We start from the raw sequence: 6,808 nt of genomic DNA, 5'->3' as shown, positions 1-6,808 counted from the left end.
TTTGTATGATGGATTATGCAGAAAAAGTAGAATTGGGCTGAAAGATCTATCGCTTTATCACCTATTCAGGTTGTAAATCATGTTTTTAAAAAGTAATCAGTAACTAAGTAATTAATTACTTTTGAAAATAAGTAATCAGTAAAGTAACGGGATTACTTTTTTGGGGAAGTAATCGGTAATTAGTTACTGATTACTTTTTTCAAGTAACTTAACCAACACTGGATATGAGCATCACTGTTTCCTTTGTTTTTTCCACAAAAAAAACAAAACTATGTTACTTGTAACCGAGCCCTCCTGTGTCTTTGTTTCCCCAGATAAAATCAGATTCAGACCTCTTTTGCATCACATGCTCTGCCGCAGCAGGAAACTCACAAGTGGCACTACAACATAAATAATGCTACGTTCCAGTAATTAGTCTAAGGCAACATAACCTCACGTCTAATGACAAAGCGCCATTCAACATTTCTCTTCTTGTCATGTGCAACCACCGCACGAGAGCCATTTACAGAAACGGTAGATGTTTCTTACAGGCTACAGCATCAAATGATACGCGTTAATGCTTTTCTATGCTGTTTCCTCAAACCTCAGAATTATCTCACGGTATAGGAATACAAATGAAAGAATGACCAGATTGTGTCTTATTTGGCAGAAATATGCCATTTTTCTGTCATTTCTCATAATCTGATAAGCCTAGATGTCTGTTATTCTTAAGTAAATTAAATCCCAGTTAACAAAACTGATTACAGAAATTATTTTATTACCTGCTGATTTCCTTTTGGCTCTAGCCAGAACTTGACTGCAGGGGCGGGGTATCTGTTGCCTCAAATCAATGTTAAACTTTTAGAGCAGTTTGTCTTTTTTAAAACAACAAAGATATACATTTTCTTGAACAGACTTGCTTAACAAGCTAAATTAAACAAAACTGTTCATTTGAACATTGGCACAGGCCAAATTTCAAAAGTGGGACATGGCCATTTGCTGCCATGTTGTGTAATAACTTCAGGAAATCATTCAGTAATTTCTTGCTGTGGTGTCTAAAGAGAATACCCATGAAACTGCTGATTGGCTGAGATTTTCCCCACACACCCATCTTTAGAGTTTACAGAGACTTGTCAGAAGAGGAACTATCCAGTAAGTGGAACTTCTGAGCAAAAATGCTTAGTAGAGCTTCTGAAATCAACAAACTCAAACACTCGTTACAACCAAGGGATGCAGAAGAGCATATCTGAATGCACAACATGCCAAACCTTGGCAGCACCCACTCAATGCCTCTCCTGTCAGCTAAGAACAGGAAACTGAGGCTACAGTTCACAGTTCACACAGACTCACTAAGGCTGGATAACTTTTATCATACTGTACTTTGTTATTCTCTCTGCAGAGGATGTGCAGATTTAAGTGCAACTATTGCAGTGTGTACTTGTACTTTAGATGGAGGAACTGTACAGAGAGATAGCCAGAGGCAGGAATGATTTCCGGTGTCGTTCAATGCTGCATTTTGGTAATCTCAGGCTCTCACTGGACGTGCTCCTATGACTGGCCAGGAGGTATCGTCTAGCATTTGCCCATCTCTTGGCTAACATCTGCCTCTCTGACACCACTTTTAGAGACTCCAGCTCCATCCCCACACATTACTGGCCTTCGGGATCAGTTTATTGAGTCTGTTGGCCTCTGTGACCTTCAACCTGTGGCCCTAGGATGCAGGGGCATGGAGGATGGCACTGGCCACAACAGACTCTTACTGTAGAAAAGCAAAGTTTAACTGATCTTGCATGTTGCCTTGATCTCATTCAGATGGTGGAATCTGAATTTATTTCAAGCATCCATCCTGGCTAGTATCAAGGTTTCAGGCTTCTAGTGTAATGGTGTGGGGGATACTTTTATTGGCCACCTTTGCGTCACTTAGCACTAACTGAGCCTGTTTAGACACCACAGCCTTCTTGAGTATTGTTGCCGACCACAGATTATTCATCTTCTGATGTCTGCTTCCAGCATGACAACACACAAGGTCACAAAGCTCAAATCACCCCAACTGGTTTCCTGAACATGACAATAAGTTCACTGTACTCAAATGGGCTCCACGGTGACCAGATCTCAGTCAAACAGAGCACCTTCGGAATGTGGTGGAACAGGATATTCATATTGTCATGTCTGCAGCAATTGTGTAATGCTACCAAGTCAACATGGACCAAAATCTCTGAGGAAAGTTTCCAGCACCTCGTTGAATCTATGCCATGAAGCATTAAGGTGATTCTGAAGGGGCACACCCAGTATTAGCAAGGTGTACCTAATAAAATGTCTACAGAGTGTGTATTGAGAATGTGTCTTATCCTATGTGCGTTCACGGTCATGTTCCCAAAGCTCCACGCCACGTGGGGGCAAAAAGAAAAAATAAAATAAAATAAAATAACATTTAATATTAAACTTTTTTTCCCTCCTAAACATTAAGTCTTGATGTTTCTTTTGAACCTTTATCTATAAATTTATATGCATATGTAACAGAATGATAAAACCGATTGACCGTGCTTTCGTCATCAGGAATCTCAGCTTTGGAGTGACCTTCCTGAGAAGATAAAGCAAAATCTACGACTTGCTCCAAACCACTTCTAAAAACAATGTTTGGTTTTTTTTAAACCTGCTGTTATCTCCTCTCCTCTCCATCTTTTTTTTTTTAAATCTATCTCCCTCTTACTGTCCTTACAGTATTATCTTTTTTTTTTTAACTGACTATGTGTTTTTCTTTTTACTCTACCTGACAATTTGTCTTTATTACAGGATGTTCTCCTCCACCCTAACTAAAAACCATTATTCTAAGAGGCAGAACAGAGACACTTAGTGTTCAGTGTTACAAAAGAATGAATAAGCTGGCAGATGGGCAGACAGAGAGACCCCTGGAGATCAGAGGAGAGCAAAACAACATGTGTGCATATATTAAACATCATTTAAAAAAAAAAAAAGGAATAAAAAGCTCTGGCTTCTTCAGTGGTATTTTAAATTCACACAGCAGTCATTTTACAGCTGTAATCATGTTTTTTTTTTTTTAAAGAAAGAACCGTTATAGTCTGTAACTTTGTAACTTTTGGGTGTATGATTAACACAACAAATAACCAAAATAGGATGAAACGGCTTGTTACAGCTCCTAACCAGTGCTGGCATGCCTCGTTTAATAACTGATTAATGTATTAACAGGAAGATAACCAGACGACATCTGGATTAACTATTCCCCCTTATGACCTGAGAGACAATAATGCTCCTGTTGATCCAGTGAGTGAATGAATGAATGAATGACTGAATGAGTAAGACCGACCACACGTCCACTCCCTTCACTGCTGTGTTTAAAGCAGTCTGTCCTTCCTGATGACACAACGTGAAACAACATCCTAGCTCTTAAAACAAAATCACCAGCGTGGCTTTGGTCAGGAGGTGAAAAGCACTAGTCTATGGGATGAGGAACTCCCACGACATCAACAAAAACTCTCAGTCCGACCACATTTCTACCACTTTCCCCCCTTCCTCTTTGTTTTTTCACATTACCTGGTTAACAAGCTGGGAAACAAAGCTAAGTCATCCACCGGCGGAGGTAACGGACACTTGACTGCATGTGTGGCAGTTGACTGGCTGTCAGCTCCGCTTCTTCACTACACAGCAGAACAAGACGTCGGTCGAAACCCGTTAACTGACTTCAAAATTACGCCGCTCTGAGCGAAAAAAAAGATGCTTTTTCATAAAGCTAAAGTCGTGTGAAGCGCTCACTCACACACAGATTACAGTTTAATTACTTACCGGTGCCTGGTACTCGACCCCAAACTCTACGTGTGCTCAAGCCGGTGTCAACACTCCAGAAATAAAAGCATTTCAACTTCCGGCTAGACTTTCAACTTAAAACAATTTCGCACCAAATTCGTGCATTTGCCACGGTCACGTTAGATGCATGACATCTTGAAGCTTAAAGCAAGAAAAATAATCAAAAACGTGACACTGCAGTGAGACAAAGGACTTGATTGTTTCTATACTGCATCGTGCACCTTTATTTTGAAGTTACACCAATCTAATTCCGGTTTAATCTAGGTAACTTTTGGCAGCTGTCGCCGTTTTCTTCAAACAGAAGTTGCTGCGCCTGCGTGAACGATAAATCACATTTCAGAAGGCCTGTGACGGCGTCGTTCCGTTACGATGCTTATGACGTCAATATAAATAAATGTATGTGGGAAAATAAACATTAAAAACAATAAAAGGTTTTCTGTTTCTTATATTTCTATTTCACATTTTACGCAGATCAAAGCGCAATATGACATTAAGTTAAAAATAATAACGACAATTTACTTATCTTGACTTAGGAAATTTCCAGAAAACGCTTAGTTTGACCCCCAGAAAGGACGGGCAACCTTTATTAGGATCACTAAAAATCATTTAAGGCTCATAATTTCATAATTTCATTCTGTAACAATGTGAATTTATAGTCATTTTGCCCTTAGTGTTAGTTTTCAATGACTTCACGTTTATTAGATAATTCCCTTTTCTGTTCCCATTCTGTTCCTTTAGTCTCCGTACTTGTCTTTTTGTCCTTTCTTGTCTCCCCGTTAAGTTGACTCTCTCTTCCTGTTTTATATTAGTAAGTGTTGTTCTCTTCTGTGTCTTCTGTGTCTGTGTGGAGTTTCTCTTCCTGTCTCATTATGTTAGCTGTCTGCAGCAGCTATGTTCCCACCTGTTACCTTTCCCCTCGTTATCTTCTGTGTGTGTGTGTGTGTGTGTGTGTGTGTGTGTGTGTGTTGAGTACTGAGTCGCCCCTTATCCTTTGCTGTGTTGTCCCACATTGCTGTGAGCTACCTCGCTGCAAGCTTTGAGTTTGAGTATTTGAATTCCTGGCTCAATTTCAATAGATCTTTCAGTAGATCTTTCCTGGACGTTGTTTATTTCTTGGAGTTACAGCATTAAAAGCTGATTTTGACCCTTTTTCCTGAGTCCTGCATTTGGGTTCAGCTTTGACTGGTTACACAGCTGAGTTATGACACTTTAGTAATGCTGTTGTCGAGGCTCTGGGGAGAGCAGTCCATGACTGGTAGCTTTCTGCTGTGTGTGTTTGTTTTTTTTAATATACGGGTGTACTTGTATTGCATGGCCACCATGTTTGGGCTCATTCTCATGCTGAAAAATTAAGCTGCTGCCAGTTAAACTATTTCCAAATGGTATTGGTATTTTCTGCATTCATAATTCCATCAGTTTTGACAAAATTCTCCAACACCGCTTGCTAAAATGCAACCCAAACCATGACAAAACCTCCACCGTGTTTTACAGATGCTGTTCATCTGCTGCAGATAGTTTTCATTTTATATTTCCTCACAAGAGCATGGTAAGTTTTCAGCTTATATTTCTTCAGACATCAGTTTCTTTGTGCAAATATATGATTTTATGTCTGTCAAGCTGAGTTACCTTCAACAAATCTCTCATATCACATGTCGTTTATAAAGAAATATATCTGAACAACACTGCAGTGGGTTCATATTTCGCATTACTCATTGCTGGCAGCAGAAGTGGACTGCCTTGTCTTTCCTTTGTATACCAGCAGAACCTCAGGGGCTACCTCAGCCCACCTTGCTGTTCCCTGCCATCACCTGACTGCACACCTGAGCCACTTGTATGCCCTTGCATACTAATTATTAGTCACATTGTTTGATGACAGTGTAATTTCTGCAATTTTATTGAAATATACACATATATGTGTACATGCAGGTCTACTTTAAATATATGTCTAGCTTTACCCAATATCTAAGAATTGTATAATAATCTAAATGTCTCCATATGCATGTGAATAAAGTAGTAAGTAAGAAAGAATATATTATGAAGGCTGTATAAGCTGTATGTCTTCCTTCTTCTTTCACACATATTAACCCTACCTGTCACATTACGGTCTGCTGCAACTTTATGAATATCTTATCTCGCTTAATCACATTGTTATCTGTTCCTGTGTCACTCACTGTTGCTGTATTACTTGTCCACAGCAGTCCTGCAAAAGCATTAAAGAAAGAGTCTTTATATTAATTTCAAGTGTAGAGTAATATGAGTAATTAAATCCTACCTTTTCTTTTCTTTTTCTTTTTTACAGTGCTTTTTAATCAGAAGAACTCACAATGATACAAGCGCATGGTGTTATTTTATTTTATGGTTTGTATCTTCTCAGTTGATCAGATAATTGGATAATCAGACCATCGGGCTTATTTATGATTAATAAATTGTTTGTGCCCATCAAATTCATGGGCATCTGAAAATCAGTGTATAAAGTCTATGGCCACATCACATAGAGTAAGTGTGACCCCTACTGACAGCTTACTGCTAATGAACTCTGAAGTTACACCTGTTGTGTTTAAGCATTATAATATATGTAGTGAATGAATACCCACTTCATCGAAACAAAAAGACAAAAATAAGACAAAATAAATAAATAAGGGTTGTTGTTTTTTTCAAACAAAAAATTCAAAATGTAGTTTTTATTACATAGTTACATTCAATAAAGACACGAAAACAAGTGAAATAAAATAAAAGAGCTCAATGAATTAAAATCTGGCACTGACAAAAAGACAGGAGGTTGAGCTGGGGGACCAGATGATGTTAAGATTCTCACTGGGAGAGACCAGAACGGACACGATTAGTAATGACTATATCAGAGGGACAGCTCACATTTGGAGATAAAGGTGGAGATGCAAGGTTGAGATGGTCAAAGGAGCTTGCAAAGAAAAGCGTCTGGACTTCTTTAAGTTGCTTGAAGACGTTTCACCTCTCATCCGAGAAGCTTCTTCAGTTCTAAGGTCAAATG

General features: G+C 38.9%; 1 protein-coding gene across 6 annotated transcripts in view; it reads right to left on the bottom strand.

The window, feature by feature from the left end:
* Positions 1–3,838, bottom strand: part of slc4a2b (solute carrier family 4 member 2b) — a 46,024-nt gene extending 42,186 nt beyond the window's left edge. For 3 of the 6 annotated variants that reach the window (XM_013912335.1, XM_013912341.1, XM_013912337.1), the window contains exons 1-2: positions 3,781–3,833; positions 3,532–3,695 (exon numbers count right to left, since the gene is read on the bottom strand). The gene's annotated coding sequence lies outside the window, so the exon portion shown is untranslated. Of the gene's footprint in view, positions 1–3,531; positions 3,696–3,780 lie in introns of all 6 variants that reach the window. The other 3 variants (XM_013912338.1, XM_013912336.1, XM_013912340.1) reach the window with 3 other exon arrangements.
* Between the last annotated feature and the right edge of the window lie 2,970 nt (positions 3,839–6,808).

Source organism: Pundamilia nyererei, unplaced genomic scaffold (genome assembly GCF_000239375.1).
Source record: "Pundamilia nyererei isolate P.nyererei 1_Seehausen unplaced genomic scaffold, PunNye1.0 scaffold00087, whole genome shotgun sequence".
Classification (NCBI taxonomy): domain Eukaryota; kingdom Metazoa; phylum Chordata; class Actinopteri; order Cichliformes; family Cichlidae; genus Pundamilia; species Pundamilia nyererei.
Note: the sequence above shows the minus strand (reverse complement) of the source record. Positions and strands in the feature narration are given on the sequence as shown.